The sequence below is a fragment of the Balearica regulorum genome, chromosome 2 (assembly GCF_011004875.1).
Source record: "Balearica regulorum gibbericeps isolate bBalReg1 chromosome 2, bBalReg1.pri, whole genome shotgun sequence".
Lineage (NCBI taxonomy): Eukaryota > Metazoa > Chordata > Aves > Gruiformes > Gruidae > Balearica > Balearica regulorum.
The window spans coordinates 71599144-71623104 of record NC_046185.1 but is presented as its reverse complement, the minus strand read 5'-3'; the positions used below and the strand labels follow the sequence as shown (position 1 = coordinate 71623104).

Here is a 23961-nt window from a genome sequence, read left to right as displayed (position 1 = left end):
CTAAGTAGCTGAATGCCTGGCTTCACTCGAAGTCTTATCTGCCTCCTTGCTCTGCAGAGCATAAAAATGTCAGCAAGACTGTTTAAATATAACATAAAAGCTCAGCGTCACATCTGAGTGCGATCCTGTTGTGGGATAATCGGAACTGGACCCTCTCGGGTTACCCGAAATATTTCCCTTCCTCACTATCAGACTCTGTTACTTGCAGTCTGCTTTAAATTTTAGGCTGAATGCAGTTCTTACATAGGCTGCAGCCTTGTGGACATTTCAGCCATTTCAGTTGCTTACTGTCCAGAGTAGACACCTTGAAATAGTCAACAATGAGTCTGATGCCAAGTTTATGTCTACATAAAGTAAGAGAAATCATATCTAGATTAAAATGGAAGTGAAAATCAAACACTTTGCTGTTTCTGCAGGAATATTGGGAAGGGTTCTCTCAATAATGTGAGATGGTCTTCTGTTTGCTGTAGGGCAAGGTGTGACTGCTTAAGCAGTGGTGAGGGATTTGTTGTTCCTGAGGTCTTGTCCAAGGAGGTAGTGAAGGAACAGATGTGTGAAAGTGCTTTTAGAGTTCCAGGCATTGAACAAGTTTGAAATGAATTATTTTAGGTACCTGAATAATTCTGTTGTCATGTTGTTTTCTTTAATGAAAATTATATTTACTGAGCAGTATATTACTGAAAGTATTTATTGAGCAATAAACAAAATAAATTTGATAATTTCTTGGTTGATGGTAACTACAAAAAAAGAGAGCAGTGCAAAACTGTTTTACATACTTCGAATGACTGAGAATTTATTCTGTTTTATTTAAGAATTTTAAGTATCATTAAAGCAGTAAGATAGAGAAGGTGGTATTTGGCTGAATGCTTCACCATTCACTAGCAACGCAGCTGATAAATCTCTGTTGAAAAACCATTTGAAAACCTAATTCATGGGATGAGGGCTTACTGGGTTCTGGATGTTCATTGTTCACTTTTCTAGCTGTATTTTTTTTTCTCTACTGGGGACAGTAAAAGAAGAAAAGGACTGGTGGGAGTGTAGGAGCATGAGGGTCAGGCTGGGAAAGTGGGAAGAAATCAGACCAGCGAGGGGGTTTTCGTATAGATGTGAGCAGAGAGTCAGCATGGTGTCTGCATAAACGGTAAGGGAAATGTGTACATTTTAAATGCTCGCAAGGCTGACTTTTCAGTCTGAAGTTACTGCAGTTTTGCACACGTTGGCTGAAGGGAGGGAAATTAACAAGTCACAAGCCAGGCTACAATAACATGAGTTATTTTTTTTTCCTAGAAAATCATCCTGATTTTGAGCAGGATTGACTTTATGGTTTTGAATCTACTGAAGTAGAGAATACTGGGCATCTAAGTCCTTTGCCCAGCCCAAAAAGGATGAATGGACAGACCAGTTACTCCTCTGGCCGCACTGGATCTCAGCGGCTGCAAAGACCCTGCTGCAGCCTGGGCAGAAGGGGTTGGCAGGCAGGGGGCTGGGACCTGCTCCAAGGGCACTCCTCTTGGGGCAAGGGGAGAGGTAGCCCTGGCGAGAGACAGGAAAGAGAGTGCTGGAGGACACTGCAGTGGGAGGTGCCCATAAAAACACAAACTAAAGGAGCAGACCCATGCAGGGATATGGATCAGGAAAAGCAGGAACTGCTTAATGCCCAGTTTCTCGTTGGAAAGGGTGGCACGTGCCAAGTGGCACTGCTGGAGCTGAGGCAGAATTGACAAAATCAAGACAGTCGAGGAAAACCTGTGCTTCGTTTCCTGCCAGCTTCCCTTCCTCCTGATGCCCTTGCCCATGCCTGCCCTCACTAACGGGAGTCAGGCTGGAGGGCAAGGCATGTCTGTTCACTCAGGGAGGTGAACCTCACATATCAACAGCACTGCGTGGCTGCTTTTCTCAGGGAAATTGTGTGCAATGGAACCTGAACTGGGCAAGGGCAACCTAGAGTAGTCTCTGAATCTAAGTGTGGATAGAACCACCTGTGGCTGTCTGTGGAGAAGATTGTTCAAGACCACTAAAAATGCCTTTAGCTTGGACATCTGCCTGACAGCTGACTCGAGCTATTAACTGAGATATCTACCTTTAAAGAGCTTCCCTGCCCATAGCATGTGAAAGGCTGCATGGGATTTGCACTGGGGTTGCTTTTGATGCCTTCTTCCAATGGAGGGGAAGGCACAGCATGCTCTCTGTTGTGTGTCTCTTTGCCTTCCCTCTGCCTGTGTCTTTATTCCTCTTTTTGCTGATGATGCTCAGCAAAGCATCATCAGGGTTAGCCAAAGTTTCAGTGATTCAGTGAGCTGTCCCTACTGGCTCCAGACTGATGGAAAATGCTGCTACCCAGGGAAAATTCTGCACAGGGATGGCTCATGTCCTTCCTCATGCTGTGTTGTCCTGGGGCTGCATAAAACAGCACGAGCATGCACACACTGCATTTAGCTGGTTGCAGAAACTAATGCCAACCATCCTGCACTGCATAATTGTGAAATGTGGGGAAAGAGTAGCATTTGCCATGTTTTAAGAAAAGCACCCTTTAAATTAGAACTTGAGCCTGCTGAAACAAGTGACTTCTGTGAGAATGAGCTTGTGATCATAAAGCAGTTGTGCATACACACATAGTGAATTGGAGTAACCCAAATAAAATCAAGAATACAACTCTGGGGAGAGAGGATATTCGGTTTGTATAAACATTATTCTTGCACATGCAGATTGGTGCCAACTTACCACATTGATGGGATTTTGTGCGTACAGTCTTTGCAAATAACTGCACACGCAAGGTCTTTGTTTGCAAATTTGGAAGTCAGCTGAAAATTGAGCCTTAAGCAAATTTCTTCATAGCTGTGTACTAAAAACTGTCTGGTGCTGTGTATAATGCAATGAAGAAGCTCAGGCAGAACATTAATCTGCACTGACAGCATTTGTATTTTTTTATAGTTACCTCTATGCTGGCCCTGTGATTCAGTATGACGTGGGTGAGATGTTTGTACTAGTACACAGGAAACCCTTGAACATGGAAAATAGTACTTACTAAAATAGATCACGTTCCCAAGGGGGAAACAGCAAAAAGATTTGAGATTTGTAGAATAAGGAATAACTAAAATTGCCCAATTATTTTAAATGAGGTATTTTTCTATCAATATAAGATCTTGCTGAGCTTCCAGACCATAATTTACAATAGGCATTTTGCCTGCAGTTCATGATATAAATATTTTATATGATCTCCTGCACTATTAGAATAATAGAGGTAGTGTTATTTAATCCACTCCTGGCAAAGCAGATGCTTTCCAGAATGCATAAAGCACTCAAGGAAATGGGGGTTTTTTTGCAGTTGAAACTAGTTGGTAGAATGATTTATCTGAAGTTAGATTCCTCATTGTGGAAGTGGATTTGATGATGCTTGTGAGACACAATTTAAAGTTGTGTTGAAGGCTCATAAAAAAAAAAAATGTAGTCGATGGAAATGTTGTTAGCAATAGAAAGATGAAAAAAGCCTCCCTAAAAGGTAAGCAGGTAAAACAAGAGCCTTGGCTGGGTAGGAGGGCAGGGAGGGAGCTGGGAGAGATTCCATGTCTGTGAATTCTTTGAATTGAACTTAGTAGAAATTGTGACCACAGATAAGTAGAGTCGAATACACCTTCTGAAAGCATAGGAACTACAAGTCTTAGCAGAGAGCATGCAAGTGCTGTGATTTCTGTGTAGTGGTCTCAGGAAGCGTGTTGCAACCCAGCACAGATGGAGAAGTTCGAAGTTTAATAAAGCTTTTCCTAAAAATACAACCTTTGGAGTGTATTTTAATACCTCTCATGTGACAGTCATTGTCTCTCTTATTCTTTAGCTACAGCACATGTTTCAGTTGCCTATAGCTGATATACTCTGAGTACAGTCCTTGGGTTTGAGGTGGGTATTTGGGTGTCCTAGGAGGTTAGGTGGTACAAATATTCCTCCTCTAGCTTCCATTTCTACAAAGTGGAGGGGAGATGAATATTGATTGCTAAGCACCATAATTTTGCACACTTGAGCCAGGGTTTACTAATCAGAATGGCATTGTTGCTAAAATCCTGTGGAAAACATTTGATGCTGTGCCTTTTTGCCCTAAGATGATTGTGCCTAAAGCTGTTATGCATAGGGAATGATAAAAAGGTGACCATTTGTTGGGTGCATTTGTTATGTGATATTCCATGTCATTCAGCACTCTTCTGGTTATTTACACTTTTTTTTTTTTTTCATGCTTAGTGTAGATTTCATTGATGTGTTTGATAACATCAGCTGCAAGGCAGAAATGTTTACTCTGTTGGGGGTTTGTTAAACTTTTCAGTATAGATTAAAAAACTTCAGCAGCCCCTGGATGGATAGGCTTGAGTTGGAAATTTACGTGTGAGTAACAAATATTATAATGCAGATGAGCCAGACAGGAGAAAGGGAAATTTATAATAAGGGACTCCTCTGGCAGAATTAATCTGCCTCATGTAGACTGCGTGATGAATCATCCCGCATTGCCACAAGGACTTCTGCTGCTGCTGCTGCTGAGCTCTGTCAGCCAGTGGGACAATAAAAAGTGTGCATGGAAGGGTGGAGGGGAGGGCACATGCAAGGGATTAGGAAAGGGACAAAGAAAGAACAGCTATTTAAAACTGGACATCTCAAGCCTGGCCAGTGGTTCGTGTTATATATAATTCAGCCAATTTATTGGGTAAATCATTTCGTATGCTCCATGAAATGCAATTTGCTTCCATGGCCAAGCATGACAAAGGTTTCACAGAATTGCAGTTGGCAAAGAGCTCTTCTAGGATAGTTAATTCAGGGCCTGTGAGATTGCTGAGGCGTCTTGTCAGAACATTAAATAATCACACAATGATGTCATGAGGGAATATCTAATTAAGACCCCAATTTCTCAAGGGTCTGAGTACCTGTTACGATGTGCCGAGAACCTGTAATTCCCACCGACAAGAGCAGCAGCTTAGGGTGTTCCCAGCAGGCATTTAATAGGATTGTGCCCTTACTTCATTTGGCTGGGGTAAGTCCAGGACAGTCAGGTGAAGCGACAGTAATCAAACCAGACAAGATAATGACAAATAGGGTTATATCCCAGCAGGAATGTTATTACTTGCAGATGATGGAATATACACCACTGTGAAGCCCCTGTAAAAATTAGGGCCAGATTTAAAGGCGCATTTTTAGGGGTTAAATTTGTGCCTTTGAGAAAGATCCACTTGCACTCACCGCGTGCAAAAGATCTGTAAAAGGCAACCATGAGTCTTTTATCAGCCCAGACCGTCAGGCTGTGGGAACAAGTGACAGAGTTCCCATCCATGGTTCGGCCCCAAGAACTTCAGTGATTTAGATGACCTCACGAGAGTTATCCACCTTACAAAGGCAGATGGCATTTCATCCAGTGTTTGGGAAGCATAAAACTTGAGTAATTTCAGGGAAATTTGGGTGCTGAAGTTCCCTGAGCAGCATTCTTGGTGTGACTCAAGAGATAGAACAAAATTCGAGGTGGACAGATGGAGACTTATCAGTAAAAATTTTTTCCCTTCTTATATACCTGCAGCTATATAAAGGAGAAGAATGTTAGATCCAATCACAGGAGAATAGACATTGTATTTTGGCTTATGACGCTTCCCTTAGGCAGAGATGAAGGTAGAAATGGTGTTCTTTTTTTGGTACGAAGAAGCGTTATAAAAGGAGTAAATGAGAAAGGAGCATGGCATTATGTTAAGCACTTCTGTGAGAGTGAAAAGTTAAAATCAATCTCTGTGTTGTCAGGCTCTTAAGTGAGGAATGATGCATTAGACTACCTGATTTTATTTGATTTGTTGGGAAACCAGAGCTGCTGTGCTGTTTCTTGAACGGAATTACAGGCTTCATTTAAAGACAGATGCAAAGCGCACACATCATTCTGGAAGAGATCAACATAAGCCTTTTCTGTATCATGAGTAATGTTTACTGGAAGAAATCAAATTACTGTTACACAGACCATCTGTTTTCTTTGCATGCAATCATGTAAGTGTTTTAGGACAAGCCATCCTATTTAATCAATTGTAAATCTCTTATGGAAAGGCACTGTTTTCTGTAATAAAATCTATTTTTATGATAAATGTAAGAGTTTTAAATACTGGTTTCTTCTGCATAAATATAGTGTACATATTGTTCATAACATAAAGTGTAGGGGTGTGCAGCATTAGTTATTATTTGCCAAGAACTTAATTTTAGGGCTTTTTGGTAGCCATTTTTGGATATTTGTTGGATCTGCAACTGATTGGTGTTTAACTACTATAGCAAATAACATAATGAGTAATATGGTCCATTCATAGCCTGGGAAGTTGCTTCCTACCTACCTTTAGTAAATGTAGTATATAGGGTATGTATTTTGTAGCATGCCTACTGTGATTAAAATGAATACTGGGGAAGATGATTGTCCATTGTCTGAATGCTTACACTCGGAAAGACTGCAGAAAAAAAGGCATGGCTTGTTGGAATGACATTAGAGAAAGTTGAATTCATGGTGTAAGAAGTCAACAACAGGGTGTGAGATTTACTTCATGTTTAAGGGGAAGTCATTTATAGATGTATACGGTCCTGTTCATTTTAGTGGATGCTTAATTGAGCCTGCCATTTTATTTTTTTATCACTTCTGTCAGCTTCCCTGATTCATATATTGTCTTTGGGTGCACCTAGGTTGCTCTTGAATTCGGAGGAAGCTGAAGGTCTGCATGTTAAGCAAAGTCTCCTCTGATTTCAAAAGCTGTGTGCATGCAATACCAGAAGTTGTGCTGTATTGTATCAAATGCCCCTGAAATAAAAGAAAGCAACAAGAACTGTAAGTAACACAACTGGAAATTCCCAAAGAAGGTTGGCTGTCCTTCTCAATGAGATCGTCAAGCCTGAATGTCGTTTGTCCAGACACTTTCAAATCAATGGTATTTTGTCTGAATAATTAAGCTGCTTACTCAGGCTTGAAAAGTGTATGGTGCTAAATTATTTCCTTTTTTTGGGTAAACATGAAGAGGCAAAGAGGGAGAAGCGGATGGAGCAAGCACTAGAAAAATGATAGTGCCTACAGTCTGGTGCCATCCCATGGTACAGAAGAAGCTTTCTGCTCAGGGAAACGTCAGCTGCAATGAAAGGCCCCTATAGGTCCTTTTGTGAAGGCTGGACTCAAGATCTCCATGTCCTATCTATTCCCACTTCTTATGGTGACACTTGTGAACACGTATCTGGCACAGGGAAAGCTGCCTACCAACAATCCTGGCACCCACCTAGACTTGGAGCTTACCTAGATCAGTCAACAATCTGATGAGAACTAGGTTGTCAGTTAATCTTTTGTCGGACTGCATTAATTCAGTAAAAGAAAAAAAGCAGAACAAGGTGAATGGCTTAAAAAAAATCACATTGGTAACAGAGAGTGAAAGATAAAATACAAAAATAAAAATGCAATTAGTAGTGGTCTAACAGTTTTACCCCATTCACAGTATGTTTTTTCTTTTTACTTCCACCCTTCTTTTATTTGGAGGGAAGAAAACTGCAGGAAAATTAAGTATTTCATAGAATCACAGAATCGTGTAGGTTAGAACAGACCTCTGTGGGGCATCAACAATGTCGTAGTCCAAGTGAGAGAAACTTAGATAATGTTGCTCACGGCCTTGTTCAGTTGAGTTTGGAGTATCTACGAGGATGGAGATTCACCAGCCTCTCCCAACTACCTGTTCCTCAGTCTTCCTTTTATTGTCGATGTTCCCCTACAAGCTCATCAGGTTGCTCCTTGTGTCCCTCACCAGTTTCAAGTCCAGCCAAAGTCTGGCTTCCCCAATTTCATCCAAGCACACCAGAACAAACAAGTTCTGCACTGCTCCCAAGTAATCCTCCCAACCTCTTCATGCTCTGTCTGTCCACGCTGCCCTTCTGCTGTACCTGTGTGGCTTTCCACATGGCAAGCTGGGAAGTCCATGCCCACCAGGGAGGCTGTCCTCACAAGCAGCTTGCTCTTCTGGGCCCCTTTGCTGTCTTGGTTTTCAGGAGATACATTTCAGTTTGAGCTGTCAAACAAACAAACAAAAATATTGATGCAAATGTTGGGTTTAGATTTTTCAGGTCATCCTTCTTACTTCCCACCCTTCCATCTTCACATGCCCAAGTCTTTTTCAGCAAGATATAGCAGTGTAATCCGAAGGATATCAAAACATTGTATTTTCACAAGGTTTTCTTTTATAACATGATTTGTCATTTGTATGAGAATAAATTTACTACAGAATTTAAAGTGTTTTTTTTAGAAGTTTCCAAGTTTTTTTACTTTTTTCTGGATTTTTTTTTTCTTTAATGAGAACTTTGGAACAGTCACTGTGAGTTCTCTAACAGCTTCAGTAGAATAGGCACTGTATTTTCTAGTTCTATAGTCTATTTTTATCCAAGAAAGATATATTGATGTATTTACAATTGTCATAGAAGATATCGGACTGGTTCTAAGAACAGTAAATGCTAACACTGCTGTTTGGAAATTATTATATTTTTATTATTAAGAAATAATTCAGTAAAATTACTTAATTGCTTAGTGGTAAAGAGACTGGTAAATTATGAACTACTGTTCTCATAGCTACACTGTATTTTGATATAGTAGTTGTGTTCATCTAAACAATAATAAAATAATATGCCCAATGAGCAATTACAATGAATATCTTAAAAGTACAGAACTCCTGATTCCATTTTAAGTTCAGTAAGTAGAAAATACTGCTGTTTATTTTAAGAATTTCCTGTGTCTGCAGTGCTGATTACACTGAAGTGGGAATCAATGACAAGGTGCAGTATAGGAGACTTTATTTATAGTAGCTTTATAACTGATCTAAAGAGAGACGATAGATTTTGATACCCATGACCTTTAGTAGAAAAATCTCTGAAGAGAAGTTTCCAATTTCACCTCCAAAGTTACCCCTAGTGAAAGTCCTTTGTATTTTAGGCTTTGTGAGAATATTAACATAATTACGCATTCTTGGTTGGTTTCTTTTTTCTGAATTATTCCAGTCTCTTGGCTATTCAGCTGATAAATCAGAAAAATTATTTGGGGGACATCTGAAATCCTCAAAGGTAGACATTTGCCTGTTTCTGCTTTTAATAATGTTATTAAAAGTGCAGTATATTTGGGGGTTTGCATATTTGCTTTTCTCCACTTGACCTATGGCAGCCCAGTGGTTGTAGAGGATGCGATTCGTGTGTGCGTTCCGAATTCTCCTCTTCCACTTCTTTACCAGACGCACTGATACTCTGAAGGAAATGGAGCAGAAAAGTGCCATGGATGATTATCATGCTTGACTTTGAACTGGTTTCCCACAGCTCACTTGGTGGTACAGGGAGGAAAAGGGGGAAACAGAAATGCACAGTCACCATTCTGAAATATGTTTAGGTCTGACCAGCTCACGCTTAAAGATGAAAAGTCTATAGGTATTCTAAAAAACCCCACAAAACCAATGAATAATCTTTAAGGAAGACATTCTGGAGTGAAAAACAGGTACAAAAGATAGTTTAGAGAAGGTACAGGAAAGTGAATATGTGTAGAATGATGGGATTGAAAATTTCAGAAAGGATCATGGTCATTTCTGTAGTACCTGAGCAGTTTGATAGAAACTTTAAAAATAAATGTATATTTAACACTGATGAAAGAAAAAATTATTTGAAACGTGCTCAGTTAACTCATAGAATTGATTGATATAAGATACTATAGAGTAAAACACTGAAAACTCTCCTCACACATATTATTTCTCTACAACTAAATAGGGCAGCGTAAAAGATTCTGGCACTTACTAGGCAATGATCCCCCCAGGGTGCTTATTTGCAAACCGTCTCTTGGTGTTTTATTCCTCCATATTGGCTACTGTTGAAGGCAGGAGGTCGGAACTACTTGAACTATAGTATGATTGGAAATGATTGTTTCAGTGCCTTCATATGCCACATTTGGTCTCTATATCCTCTCTGTCACAGGAAACCATCTTACACCCAGAGCAAGAAACGTAATTTCACGTGGCTGCCCCATATCTCTAAGGGACCTGATGCATGAGTGGACTAGAGACAGGAAAGAGAGAAAAACTCCAAAGACCTACAAATCATCTTGCTGGCAGGGTGAGTAAATGTCCCGGCATCTCAGTCTTATGTTGTCAGGTACACAATGAGTGATCCTGCTTTAAACGTTGCCTCAGGAATTTCCTCTCCAGTAACTTTCAAGAAAAAGATGATAAAAATGTCTCCTGCTTCCAGCTCTCTGACATTGGTCCCCCGCGTGTTCAGAAGTACTAAGCCAGCCACCTCCTATATTTTCAGTTTAAGCCTTGAACACGGATTTAATAGAATATGCAGTTCTGCGTCATGGGGTTTTTATGCATGTTGTGCTGTTAAGGCTCTTTTCAAATTGGGTGAGTGAAATAGAAATATCTAACTATTACCGAATCAGCCCAAACTCCTCATGATTCAGAAAGAGATCCAAAAGAGGAAAGAAAGGAAGGAAACTCATTTTCCCAGTGCTGACTGTACTTAGACTCTTACAGATCTGGGCCTGTGTTCCCTATTTTCCCTAGGCAATTTTTTCTTGCTTACAAAACGCAATGGAAAAAATTATCTAGCGGAGAAGCAAATGTGTAGTCGACTTATGTGATAGTCAGAACCTAATTATATGGTCCTCTTTTCTTTCTGAGTTTGCCTGTTCCAAAAATTGGTAGAGGCAGAGACCGCAGCAGAGTCTGGAGCATTTCCTCCAGTTCATAGCAGTGAGCCAGGAGGTCTGTCAAGTACCGACAAGCCAACCCAACAGGTTCAAGAGTCCCATGTACCGAGGATGACTTATTTTTCAAAAAGATTATCCAAATCGAAACAGATTACTAACATGGCAGAAAATCCAAACAAAAGCTGAAGATTACCTCGGAGTCCTTCGTCTGGTGGTTTGTGTCTCTGCAAAAGACGTAATAAAAATGTTTCCCTCCTCCACTGGGATGGCTGAAAGTCCCTCTGAGCGTGTGCTTCCCCACTGTGTTTGGTCCTGCACATTTCTGCACCCTAAACATTGGCAAGGCCCCATCTGCTTCCATCTTCTGTGCTGGGGCAAAAAGCATGAGCTGAAGGAGCAGAGAAAACCCATCTTTCCTGCAACCCGTGCCCAGTGGACACTTTTTTTACAAGAAAATTTAGAGCAGCTGAACTACGGCTTTAGCTGTGTGACAGCCCACCCCAGCTAGGAACCTCAAGGCAATTTCCCAGAGCCTGCAACATGATAGAACAACACTAAGGGTGCTCCAGAGGACAAGTACTTTCCTGCCAACAGCTCTCTGATATGCAATGCAATATCTACCAGTATAATAGTGCCTTTACAATTGCTACTAGATGATGTGTTTAGTATAATATTAGGCTGTTTTGCTTAGCATACAAGCAATGTTTTGACTTTGATGAAAGTCTGCTTTTTCCCACTGCACATTCTTTCAGGGGACCTGTGTAAACATGAAGGCTGTCTGGACTTTGCCTTACTCTCCAGTTAGAAGAATGGGAATTTTGCTATTTTTAATTTTTGTTTTGCTTTTTTTCTGTATGTTTGTTTGTTTTCAGTAAGTATTACTCTGAGTGTGCCGAAAGATTATGTGGGTGCACAGAATTTTTAAGGAAATCAGGTTATTCCTTTGCCCACTTTGAACCTGATGTCAACAGCAAAACCAGCTCTGGTCTCTGTTGCTGGACTCAGGGATCCATAGGAAAAGCTGTTCAAGGGCTGGGAAGTCACTTTTCTGCTTTAGCAGATGCTTCTTGCCTCCTTGCAGAAAAGGGAGAGGAGCACATACAGCCTGTGGGCACAGGTCTGTCCATACTTCATAAATAACACAGCGTCTTCTTCAACAATGTAATTGCATTCTCTTGTTTTAATACAGTAGTGTACTTTCTGAACCACCACTTATTTCCCCCTTATTTCTACTGTATTTTATATAATATCTGTGAAATGGAGATGGGCTTGCCGTGCATTTATACAGTGATGCCATTAAGTGAGGGCCAATGTGACTGAGAACAATAAAGGTGTTCAGTAAAGGTGTCAGCATAGTTGAAGATTAAAGTTAATATTATTTTCGTTCTCAAAACCATTTCTATGTGTATAGCTTTTGCAATTCACATATAAAATAAAAATATCCTCAAACTCAAAGCTTATTGAAGCTTCATGAACATTACTACAGGGAAAATAAGAAGTTGGTAAATGATTAAATGTATAATTAAAGGTTTCACATTTAATCCTGTCACTGCAGTGATTTATGGTTTCCATTATTTTGTCTAAGTAATGCACTTTTTTTCTAGTGTTTTTTCTTTTCTTTATTGTTGTTAGTGTCTGTAATCTTGTGGTAAGGAAATTTATCACAAGGACAACATTTTTGTCCTCAGCTGCAAAATACAGAGGAGAGTTAAATCAAAACACAGAAGATGCAATACACTTCTCACTGCAGTTGGTGGGAGGATTGTGAAGTGTTTACAATGTTGGGTCAGAAATGCTTTATGTGTAAGAACAAAGGGCAGAATGTAGCCTCTGTGCTTCTCTGCTGTCATATTTAGGGCTGAAACAGGTGTCTTCAGTAGCCGGTCCCAGGAAGGCTCAATAAAGACATAGGGTTGGGACACACATTCTCCCTCTGCAGTGCATGCCAGGATTGGGTGGAAACCTACAAACGCAGCAGAAACCGCCTTGAAATAGCCCATAGCAAAGGCTGAGCACAGCTCAGTGCCTACAGGCAGCAGAGTCCGGGCTCTTCTCCAGAGGTAGGTCCCATCAGGCTTCGTGGTCCTCCTTGCAGCCCAGCAGATATGTGGGAACTCATTGCCTGTGTGATACCCAGGGCTCTTCCTCACCAAGTTGCCCAGCCACTGGGCTGTGCTATCCTCTCATGAAGCTTTCTGCCAGCTGCATGAAATTTGCAACTTACTCCTCTCTGGCAGGGCTGTAGTGGGACTAGTGGACCACTCCCCACTCCTGTGTTCCAGACCAGCTTGGAGTTCTGTTGGAAAGTGGGTGTCCACACCACCTCAGGGTGGGGAGAGCCTGGAAATGAAATCCCTTGCACTCAAGTGAGTGCTCCAGCTGTATGCTTGTGTAATATGGGATACTACCTCTTCCGGCTGCACCCTAGAAAACAAGAGTATTTTCCAAGAAATGCAAATTTGCCTGTGTCTGTTAGGTGCACCCTGAGCAGACTGAGATTTTGGGGCTTAGGTGTTGTTTCAGGGTGGCAGGGGCATCTGAATTTGAGATGAGCACCTTGTTGCTGAGGTGGAGATGCTTGTGGGACTTCAAAGAGAAAGGGTGAGAAATGAGCTTCAGCAGTCACCGAACAAGCGTTTTCTGGTGGCAGTTTTCATATTCAGATGTGTAAGTTTGCATGTGGTCCTAACTTCTTCTTGATCAAGAACCCACCTAAAAAAATAAGATTTCTTCTTCTACCAACATATGGTATTAAGATTCTCCTCTTAGAGTCACTTCACATGAGAATTGCGGTTCTTTTCCAGACTATTGCAGGATGAAATAGCTTGGGCTTTGTTTCTGGTTGGAAGTTTGAATTGACACCCATCTTAACTTCACCTAGAGCTGTTAACCTGAGCAGAAAAAATATGTTGTCTTGTCTTCATTGTTTTAACCTAAATATGGCTTATAGATGTACTTACTGACAGTTCACAGCATTGTTTAATACAATTTAATCATGCTCTGTTGAAGGTATTGTAATTTACATTCTCCATACTCTTGTATAATGTTATTGTGTTTCTTCCTATTCTTTCTCTTACTGAAAATATTAGGGCCATTTTAGTTTAATCCTTTGCAACAATTACAGTAGAAACTTCTGGGAAGAAGAGATCTTTACAGAACTGAAGCAGAATAAAAGAACATAAAAGTGAGCTTTCTTGAGAAATGGTTATGTAAAAAGGAATTCTGCTTTGTCTTTCTGTAGTATGTCTCTTTGTCTTTTGGGCAAGATTTTCATTGCCCTAATATTTTTCAGCTATTGTTTCTTTTTTTGAAGACAATGCTGTTCCAGCAAGTTATAAGAAATCATAACTCCAGTACTGCCTTTCTTAATACCTTTTTGGAAATTATATTGCTGCTTTTCGAGCAAATGTGTGTTTGTTTTAGGGAAGGACTTGTCCACGTGAAAGTTTGTGATTTTTATTTGAGTGATAATAGCTAGTTTAAAATCTAGCAATCTGCATGAGAAATTCCTGTTACTCTACTTGATCACCAGACCTTTAATTGACAGCCTGGCATTTTCCCTGCCATTACAGTCCCCATTTGGATCAGAGGTCCGTTAAAATTTCCAAACAGCTTTCTTCAGGTCGGACAAACCTAAGTAACCGTTGGTCATTAGCAATCCTTCAGCATAGTAATTAAATATGTATAACAAATCCAGGTCTACAGCAGTATTGTGTAGTCTTATTCACCTCTTGCTATTGTTGAAAGTCTCTTGGTGTAACTCATTTTACAGGTACAAAAAAATAAGTGTATTATCAGTTACCCTTTGGGGTGAGCTGGTGTTGGCTGTATTTCTAGTCTTGCACTGGGAAGTGTAGGTCACCTCACAGCAAGGTGACTGGTCCCAGTGATTTCAGCAAGTTTCCTTGTGTGAATCAGAGTTTAAAGAGTGCAGCATTTGTCTTCCTCATGAGAAACTTCCAGAAGAGCATTGTTGTGTCCTGCCATCCATAATATCTATCTTTGTCTGTGCTTAGGAGTGAATTATTTGTATTTTGGAACCATCATATACACTTTTATTTTGACAACATTCTGGTTGGTTTGTTTGGGGTTTTTTTCATTTATCAGACAAATGTCTTCTTTTCACAGTAGACTGAACAGCTTTTGCTTTTTCTGAGCCATAGAAACCTAGCATGTTAATTCATTTGAGCTTGAGGATTACCACCCTTTTAGTGTTTATGATCAAAAGCGTTAGCAAGACCCTTGGGGCAAACTCTTTGCTGGAATGAAATGGCACGTGTTATTTGAAGGCAACTGGTTGAGCCGTTCCAATATACAGCAGAGAGGAATTTGGCCCCTGGTCCACAAGCCGATTGACTATACTGGAGTTTTTACCTACACTACTGGCATATAAAAGAGTACAAGTTAGCAGGCAGAGTATTTTTTCTGTCATCTGTCTGACAGTATTGTTTGGACTCTCTAGATACTACAGCATTATGTATGCCGTATTTAGATTTAAGAGATAGAATAGACACTTTCATGGACTGGGAAATCATGTGCAAAGTTTGAGCCCTGTAGTGTGGGGTACAAAAATTACAGTCGAGATCCTTGAGAATGCAAGTTCAAAACAGAAGCTTTGCTGCTCAGATGTGAGACCTGTTGAAATAGAAAAGGCCTTTTTTTGTATCTCATAGCACATCTTTTTACCTTTTTAGCAAGCAGTTCTTATGTGACATTACAGCTGTTTCTTTAGAAAGCATGGGCAAAACCTGCTTTTGATAGATCACAAGGAAGAACAGACACAAGGGAAATGGTGCTTGTTTTCTAAATGCATATATTCTATTATGCATTACTGAAAAGTGGGGGCAAGCAGCTAGGAAGAATTTGTTCAATGAGAAGTTTATGCAGAGAGAGTTAGCATTGTGATGTGAACGCATGTGCAAATCTTTATTGCTTACTTGCTTTCAGACTAAACTTTTCCATCACAAGAACCTCAAGCCACGAGAGGCCTCAGGACCCCCAACGAGGACAGTTTTTCTGAGAGGGGATGATCACTTTTTTGATCACTAAGTTCTTTAAGAACTTTGATAGGCGTCACGTAAAGCTTCTGGCTGAAGCAGCGCATCTGCAATTTGACTTGGTAAGCAGAGACATGCAGAGAGCTGGGCTGCTGCCCAACGCCTCTGATATTGCATCAGGAGGACCTGTTCCAAAGGTGCAATGCCCGCAGCTGGTTTCTGCCATTTCAAAACACAAGACAATGTTGTGCAAAACCCAGACACTGAAGCTGTTCCTTTAATTCTCTCCTGTTCTGCTGTGCTGAACCCAGATGATATAATTCACTTGCTCCCCTCATATATTTGCTGCAAAGGAATAAAGTGCCATTCCTAAGAGCTGCTGGAGTCATACTGTCCTGGAATTTGTGGTAGGGACCCTACTTTCTTGTAGCACTATAATGTTCCAGGATGAAGATTTTTAACAGAATGAGATGCACTAAGAGAGAGAAATAAATCATGTTAAATTTAATGATTGTGTGATATACCCCGATTCTCACTTTCGAGATTTTCAATAAAAACCCTATAAAAATTATTGCAAAGACTTTGTAAATATTATTGAGTTAACAGGGACTGTTAGTATTCAGGAAAGCAGCACAAGTGGTCTGGAACTTCATAGCCAGACCTTTTGATGTAGGAGAAAGGCAACATTTTTCTTTCTAACCACCTAATCCATAAAAGAAAAAATGACTGAAAGACTCAATTTATTTCCCACAAACCAGTAACAGCTACATCTCCTTGCCTACCTCCCACTGCATCTGCTTTGATGAAATAATTGCATTAATTCTTGCTGAAATATTAGCATGAAATAATTAATACTTGCATTTAAAGCAATGTGTGTTTGAGCATCATAGTTAATACTATGTTAAGGTGGAATATGTTAATTTATTCACTGTTTCTGTCAGCCCAAGGTTGTACATAGAGCTGAAGTTTATTAAGTTGCTTTTCCAATTGTAAGGAATAAAAATGCTTCTATTTTGCAAGACAAATAGTGAACTTGAGGTACCATTATTTAGAGGCTTTTAAAGATTGAGAGCAAGGTAGCAGTTGCTCTGTGGTGTTACAGAGTTTTACAGGCTAGCCTAATACATAATAATGTTTTTTGATGGATACAAAGTAAGACTGAAAAATATGGCAGCTGTTTTAGTGAGGCTTATTCCTTTTTTCTTGATATACAGTTTTGTGGATTGGGAGGGGGAAAGAAGGTAGAATGAATTGGAATCCCTGGGGAATTTTTGAGGCTGAATGGAAGGGGAACAATTCTGATAGGTTTGATAGGAGAACAACTGACTTCCTCACTTGCGTGATTGCCTCTGGCTTTTGTATTTAAGAGGCAGTAAAACTTCACTGATGGGCAAGAAAGATGTTTTGGAGCAATAAAGATTGAAGGTTAATGACAATGAGAGGTATCTTGGGTAAATGAGGAAAGCCTGTGGGAAAGGCCCGAGTGGCTGGAGCAATATTCCAGTGAACAAAATAAATCTGGGAGATGGGGAGAAAGAATTGGTGTGATGGGATAGATAATATTTTTGTCCCCACAATCTTTGGGATTTATTCACTCTTTTGTCTTTATGCATATACACATACCTCCTGCTCACCTGGCTTTGAGTGTATCTGACTCCACTTACTACATTAAATTTTTCTCTGTACCACCAAAACCTTTTGACAAAAATACTCTAATTACAACCCAAGGTAACTTAAATGGGTTTCTGTTAAAATGGAGAGATCCTTAAGTAAGCAAATTGAATATTAAATCCATATCCACACAGCTCTCTAGCCTTTCGGCTTTCTATTTCCTCAGGCAACCCTGGACTAGCCTGAGAGATTTTACTGACTTCAAATGCATTAAATATATTGATCTGCAGAAAGCTTTGGCGTCAGGCTGTCTGTAGCCTGTGTCATGCTGTTGGAAAGGAAATGCTTTTGCCTCTGTCTACAGAAGAAACAAAATGAAAAACATTATCAGGGTTTCAAATCACTGTGGAAGCTGGAGAGGCCGGGGGAATTGGCTAATAGCAACTCTATTGCAATTAGTGGGGAAGAGCTTGGCTGAGAGCAGCAATGATTCCTTTTAGCATCTCAGAAAACTTTAAATAGTGTATTTTTGGAAAAATTATTCATTCAGAAATAGCCGATAAAGTCAGTATATACCTTCTCACCAGGGTCAGCAGCATTTTGGAGGGCATACTTTACTTGTCCTTTCCCATTTATAACATCATGTTCTTTCTTCATAATGGGGTTCCCTTGATATCAGTGCAATCTTCATTGAGTTCTGGACTAGCTTCAAGCTGTGAAGGGATCATGTAAAGCTACTTAATTTTGTGTCCTATTTTTCTTTATTTTTTCAGTAAGTTGCTTAGGTTCAGGGATTTGCCCCCATGAGTCTCTTAGTTCTTAATCAGGTGAAAGGTTAGTTATGCAAATACTGCTCCCCTTGCAATAACAACTCATGCAAATTGTCCTCCATCATCCTCTCACAAGAGCACTAAGTCCAGGCACCAGCTACAACAAGGACTGAATGGTTGTATTTTTTCCATTTAACTGAACAAAATGTGACTTTGGTCATTGAAACCAATCTGCGTTCACCAAAAATAGTGAGACTATATGACTGCTGTCCTGAGTCACTTCCTATTCCATTGAATAATATCTTTTCCCTCAGTAATTGCCTGAAGAAACTTTTCCTTCAATCAGGCGCAAATAGGACTTTCAAACACCTTTTGCTGCACTGCATAAACACATCGCTTTACAGTATCCATCACCATAACATCACACGCTACACAAAATTCCCCTGCCCCCACCAGCACCAACCCACATTTCCCTGGTCCCATCACACCCCTCTCTTCCCTGCCAGACAGCACTGAGCTACTTACCCCACTTTGCCGAACAGGACATCTTCTACCGCTCCTACCAGCAACTCTTGCAATGCATCTCCCTAACGTGCAGGTTTCATGCAGCTACAGATGCCTCAAGTCCCTGCTTCTTCCCTCCCGAATGTAGCGTAACATGGTGTAGCAGGGAGCGCAAAAGGAGTAGCAGTGGCTTAGTAGCCCTCTCCTGAGCTAGCCACATTGGAATTAGGCATGCTTCTGGGTGCTACCCGCTCTTCAGAGAGGGGAGTTGGTATGAGTTTTGTTTTTAAAATCCTGTTTATGAATGTTCATACTTTTTTTTTAACATTCCTGTAAGTGTTTCTGCTCTTATGGTAGTTCACACCTCAGCACAGACATTGCAGCTGTTTTATGTGCTTGTTTTACTTAGGTAATATATACTCTCATCAAGTGCTTACAGGCTTCCCTAGAAAATGTCTTAGGGATCCATTTTTCTGAGTGTCAGTGCCACCTCCACAGGTGCTGCTGTTTTGCTTTCTTAGTTCTGATATTCAATTATCCTCCCAAAGAAGAGGAGAGCCTTCCTGTAAGGCCCAAGTGAAAGCTGTTTTCTCATTGCAGCCAGTTCTTAGCTGGTGCCTACCACTCAGCACTAGAGTTTATCTTGCTGTGGAGCTGTGCTACAGTGAGAAAAGCAAACTGTTCTGGTGAGATAAATCTGCCTGGCAAATGGAAGTAGGATGTGTTTTCTAGATTATATCTTGTAGTTAGTTATCATAAATATATAAAATAATCTTTGGTTTCCTAAAAGAAGTATTTTACCAGAGTGATTTATTTGTGTTATCCTTCAGATTTGAAATGTAATTTTGTGTAGTGTATAAATAAGGCTGCTGCTGGGGTGAATTGAAATTATTTTCTGTTGTGTAGCTGTTTAGTATCCCCTCTGTGGTAATGAAGGAAGAGGGATTAGAAGTTGCCTTCTTCTTTCTTCAGTATCAGGGTGGAGGTGATTTACTAGAAGAAAGCAATAAGGATGCTTAGTCTATCTGGCACTAGTGGCTTAAGGTTGGATGAAGGTGAGGGGGGGCTGAGTTGGGGTGAGATGAGGAAAGAAGTGGAGAGATTTTAAGTTGTATCTTAGATTATGTGAATGCTGCTGTTATTTGCTCTTTGATTAGTGTGACCTCTGTATTAAGTAGAACCTTAAATTAGGAGCATAGGATTGGAAGGGACTTCCTGAGTCATCCTGTCTTTCCTCTTGCCATCACAGCTGCTATAGTGTGTATAAATCTCTTTGAGAAGGCTGGTTATAGTCCATCTCCAATTTAGCAAGGCTCTTTGCATTGTTATAGGCTGGTTGTTCCCCAGCTGAGCTCCTGTGAAAACTACAAGCCTTCTAATTTTTGGCTAAGGCAAGTTCAAAGCCAGTTTATTTGTATTTGGTTTGCTGCCAATATTGTCCTTAACCTTAAATGGTTTTGCTTTTCTGTTGCCTGTGAAATTTTCTCAGTCTTTATTTTTGTAAGAGTGAACAAACTAAGGCTTCAAAATGTGTCTTTCCAGGTCAGTGGGGTGGGGAGGTGAGTTTTGTTGTAGTTTTGCTATTTTGATTGTGTTCTATTTTTCTCCTTTTTTAAAAATTGTTTTTGGTTTAGGATGTGTAAAAACTATGATCACTCAGCATTTCAAACAATTTTTCCCACTAGTTTCTACAGAACTAATTTCTACAGCTTTATATGCTGAGCATGATGTTGTCTGGTATAGAATATCCCTTTGATCAGCTGGGGTCAGCTGTCCCAGCTGTGTCCCCTCCCAACTCCTTGTGCACCCCCAGCCTACTCTCTGGTGGAGTGGTGTGAGAAGCAGAAAAGGCCTTGGCTCCGTGTAAGTACTGCTCAGCAGTGAACAAAACATCCCTGTGTTACCAACACTGTTTTCAGCACAAATTCAAAATGTAGCCCCACATGAGCTACTATGAAGAAAATTAACTCTATCACAGCCAAAACCAACACAACTACAGAAAGACAGCTTTCTGGTACCGTGTAGGCATCTCAAGTAAGATGAATCTCACCCAGCTTTGTATATCTGTGTTTGAACTAGTCACCCTGGTCTGTGTATAGTCAATGGAAAGAAATAGGTAAAGCTAGGGTGAGATTAATCTGACCTATTTCAGGGATGTAATTTAGACAGAAAGGAATCGCACCCTAAATCTCTAAGAATTATTGAAGCCTAAGGTGGCTTGTGTTGATGAGAATTTCTGCATTTAATCAGAATAATCCTACTGCTCCTGACTGGCAGATTAGCTCCTGTTTTATGGTGATAAATCTTGTTACTGTATATGAGTACATGTGCTTGTGTAAATAATGAGAACACACTAGAATATAATGGTACTGCTTCTAAGTTCTTAATGTATGTTATTAAATGATGAGGATAAAAGTGAAAACCTGCTGTAGACATGCTTGTACAAAATGGGCCTATTTTCTATGTTTCTGGAATAATAGACACGGAGGGCTGATTCTGCACTTAATTTTGTAAAATGTGGATTTTTGAACTGTCTCCAAGACTTGAAGGTTCCTTGTTGGCAAGGCAGGAGTCTCTTGGATGAAGATGCTTTTTTTTCAGCTACTTAAAGCTGTTAGATGTCAGATAGGGCAGTGGGACTTTTTGGCTACTGCCAAAGAATAGGAAGGCAAACAGAGGACCTCAGACAATGTAAAATTTTCTTGTTTATGGTTTTGGTTGAATAACACTTTCTGCCATCTGACCTACTAGTTAACATTTAAGTAATATCATTGAGTACCTGGAGAATTTTCAAGGTTGGTCAGTGCTGTGCAGACCTTAAAGGAAGTACAAAAGTGTTCAAAACACTCGAAGGACAATTTTCAATCTCACGCTAAAGCCAAGGATCAGCTTGGACTTGTATCGATTTAGTGTTCTCAGTCAATCTCCTTTTCTAAGGAGGCAACAATGTCTGTAAAGGCTTGCTGAATGGCAGTTATTCAGAATTATTTGTAACAGCCTATTTGGAAATACTTTACAGTTGTCCACAAGCCTTGTAAGCAGGAAATGTACTTAAAACTAGTACAAGGCTATAAAAAAGTGGCTCCTCTAACATGTATACTGGTGGTCAGTGATGATCATAAGAGTTAATGAGTCTACTCATACTTAAAAAAGGTGCCTAGCTTCCCCCAAAGTGGGATTCCTCACCCAGAATGACTGGTCCTCAAACGAGGGAGTATTAGTCCTTCTGGGCTGGGGGGCAGTGCAGGCTGGGGAAACCCTTTCCCCTTTGCTGGCAAAAGGGGAAGCATGTTTCCTTCATCTGCAGTGTCTATTCAGAGCTGCTCAGATAGAGAGAGGTGAGATGGATAAGAGGAGCAAATGCAGTCAAGAATGTCCAAAGACTTTGGATGAGCTCATGCTCTGTGTGGGCCGGGGTGAGGCAGACACTTGGGTTATGTGGTACCTGCATCCAAAATGAATGGGGAGACTGTTATTGCTGTGAAACATAAAGGGAACAAAATTCCGTGGAAGATATCAAAAGAGGTTTAGATTACATATTATGTCTTGCTCACACCATCATGTGTAAATGGAAATCCCACTTATAGGCTTGTCTGCCAAGGCAGAAAATGAAGTGTATTGCTTTTGTGTGTTGCCACTTTACATGTTTTGAAATATTGACTTGCTTTCATGGTGGAGTTGCACTTCCTGAAATGATGATAACATTCATCTAGTTTACATCTGCTGATACGATGGCTGTGCATCACTTTGGTTTATGAATGGACAAAAACAATTTTATTACTGAGTCATTCTTACTCGCAAGTCACTCTCTGCCGTTTGACTTCGCATGCATGGACTTCACTGCACGGTTGTGCTTTTGTGGGGGCAGAGCTGATGGTTGGCGTCCAGAGTCTGTGTCCCATTGAGAAGCAGCTGCCAGAACCTTTTGATGTCCCTGTAGAATTTCTCTATTTCTTTATCCTTGCAGTTGCTCCTATGGTTAAAGGACGAGGAATTAAATTTAGGGCAGTGTGGCTCATCTAATGCTATGTTCCATTTATAGACCTTGTGTAAGATCTATTTCTTATTTCAGTTCCCACTGACTGGAAAAGGGGAAACATAACCCCTATTTTTAAAAAGGGAGACCCTGGGAACTACCAGCCGGTCAGTCTCACCTCTGTGCCCAGCAAGATCATGGAGCAGATCCAGATCCTCCTGGAAACTATGCTCAGGCACATGATCAGTGACAGCCAACGTGGCTTCACTAAGAGCAAATTGTGACTAACAAACGTGATGGCCTTCTATGATGAGGTTACAGCATTGGTGAATGGGGAAGAGCAACTGATGTCATCTACCTGGACTTGTGCAAAGCATTTGACACTGTCATGCACAACATCCTTGTCTCTAAATTGGAGAGACATGGATTTGATGGATGTACCACTTGGTGGATAAGGAATTGGCTGGATGGTTGCACTCAAAGAGTTGCAGTAAATGGCTTGATGTCCAAATGGAGACCAGTGATGAGTGGTGTTCCTTGGGGGTTGGTACTGGGAGTGATGCTGTTGAACATCTTTGTTGGTGACATGGACAGTGGGATCAAGTGCACCTTCAGCAAGTTTGCCAATGACACCAAGCTGTGTGGTGTGATTGACACACTGGACGGAAGGGATGCTGTCGAGGGGGACCTTGACAGGCTTGAGAGGTGGGCCCATGCGAACCTCATGAAGTTCAACAAGACCAAGTGCAAGGTCCCCCACATGGGTGGGCGCAATCCCAAGCACAACTACAGGCTGGGCAGAGAATGGATGGAGAGCAGCCCTGAGGAGAAGGACTTGGGGGTGTTGGTGGACAAGAAGCTCAACATGAGCTGGCAATGTGTGCTAGCAGCCCAGAAAGCCAGCCGTATCCTGGGCTGCACCAAAAGAAGCATGACCAGCAGGTCAAGGGAGGTGATTCTGCCCCTCTGCTCTTGTGAGACACCACCTGGAGTACTGCGTCCAGCTCTGGGGGCCCCAACATAAGAAGTATATGGCCCTGTTGGAGTGAGTCCAGAGGAGGAGGGCCACGAAGCTGATCAGAGGGCTTGAGCACCTTTGCTATGAAGACAGGCTGAGAGGGTTGGGGTTGTTCAGCCTGGAGAAGAGAAGGCTCTGGGGAGACCTTCTAGCAGCCTTCCAGTACCTGAAGGGGGCCTACAGGAAAGTTGGAGAGGGGCTGTTTACAAGGGCATGGAGTGATAGGACCAGGCGCAATGGCCTTAAGCTGGAGGAAGGTAGATTTTAGATTAGATATTGGGAAGATATTCTTTACTGTGAGGGTGGTGAGGCACTGGAACAGGTTGCCCAGAGAGGTTGTGGCTGCCCCCCATCCCTCAAAGTGTTCAAGGCCAGGTTGGATG

The 23961-nt window shown here is 41.0% G+C and overlaps 1 protein-coding gene across 4 annotated transcripts in view; it reads left to right on the top strand.

The window, feature by feature from the left end:
* LOC104641782 (poly(rC)-binding protein 3) overlaps positions 1–23961 on the top strand; it is a 531086-nt gene that overhangs the window by 94100 nt on the left and 413025 nt on the right. For all 4 annotated transcript variants that reach the window (XM_075744673.1, XM_075744669.1, XM_075744671.1 and 1 more), the window contains exon 2: positions 9967–10104. The gene's annotated coding sequence lies outside the window, so the exon portion shown is untranslated. The remainder of the gene's footprint in view (positions 1–9966; positions 10105–23961) is intronic.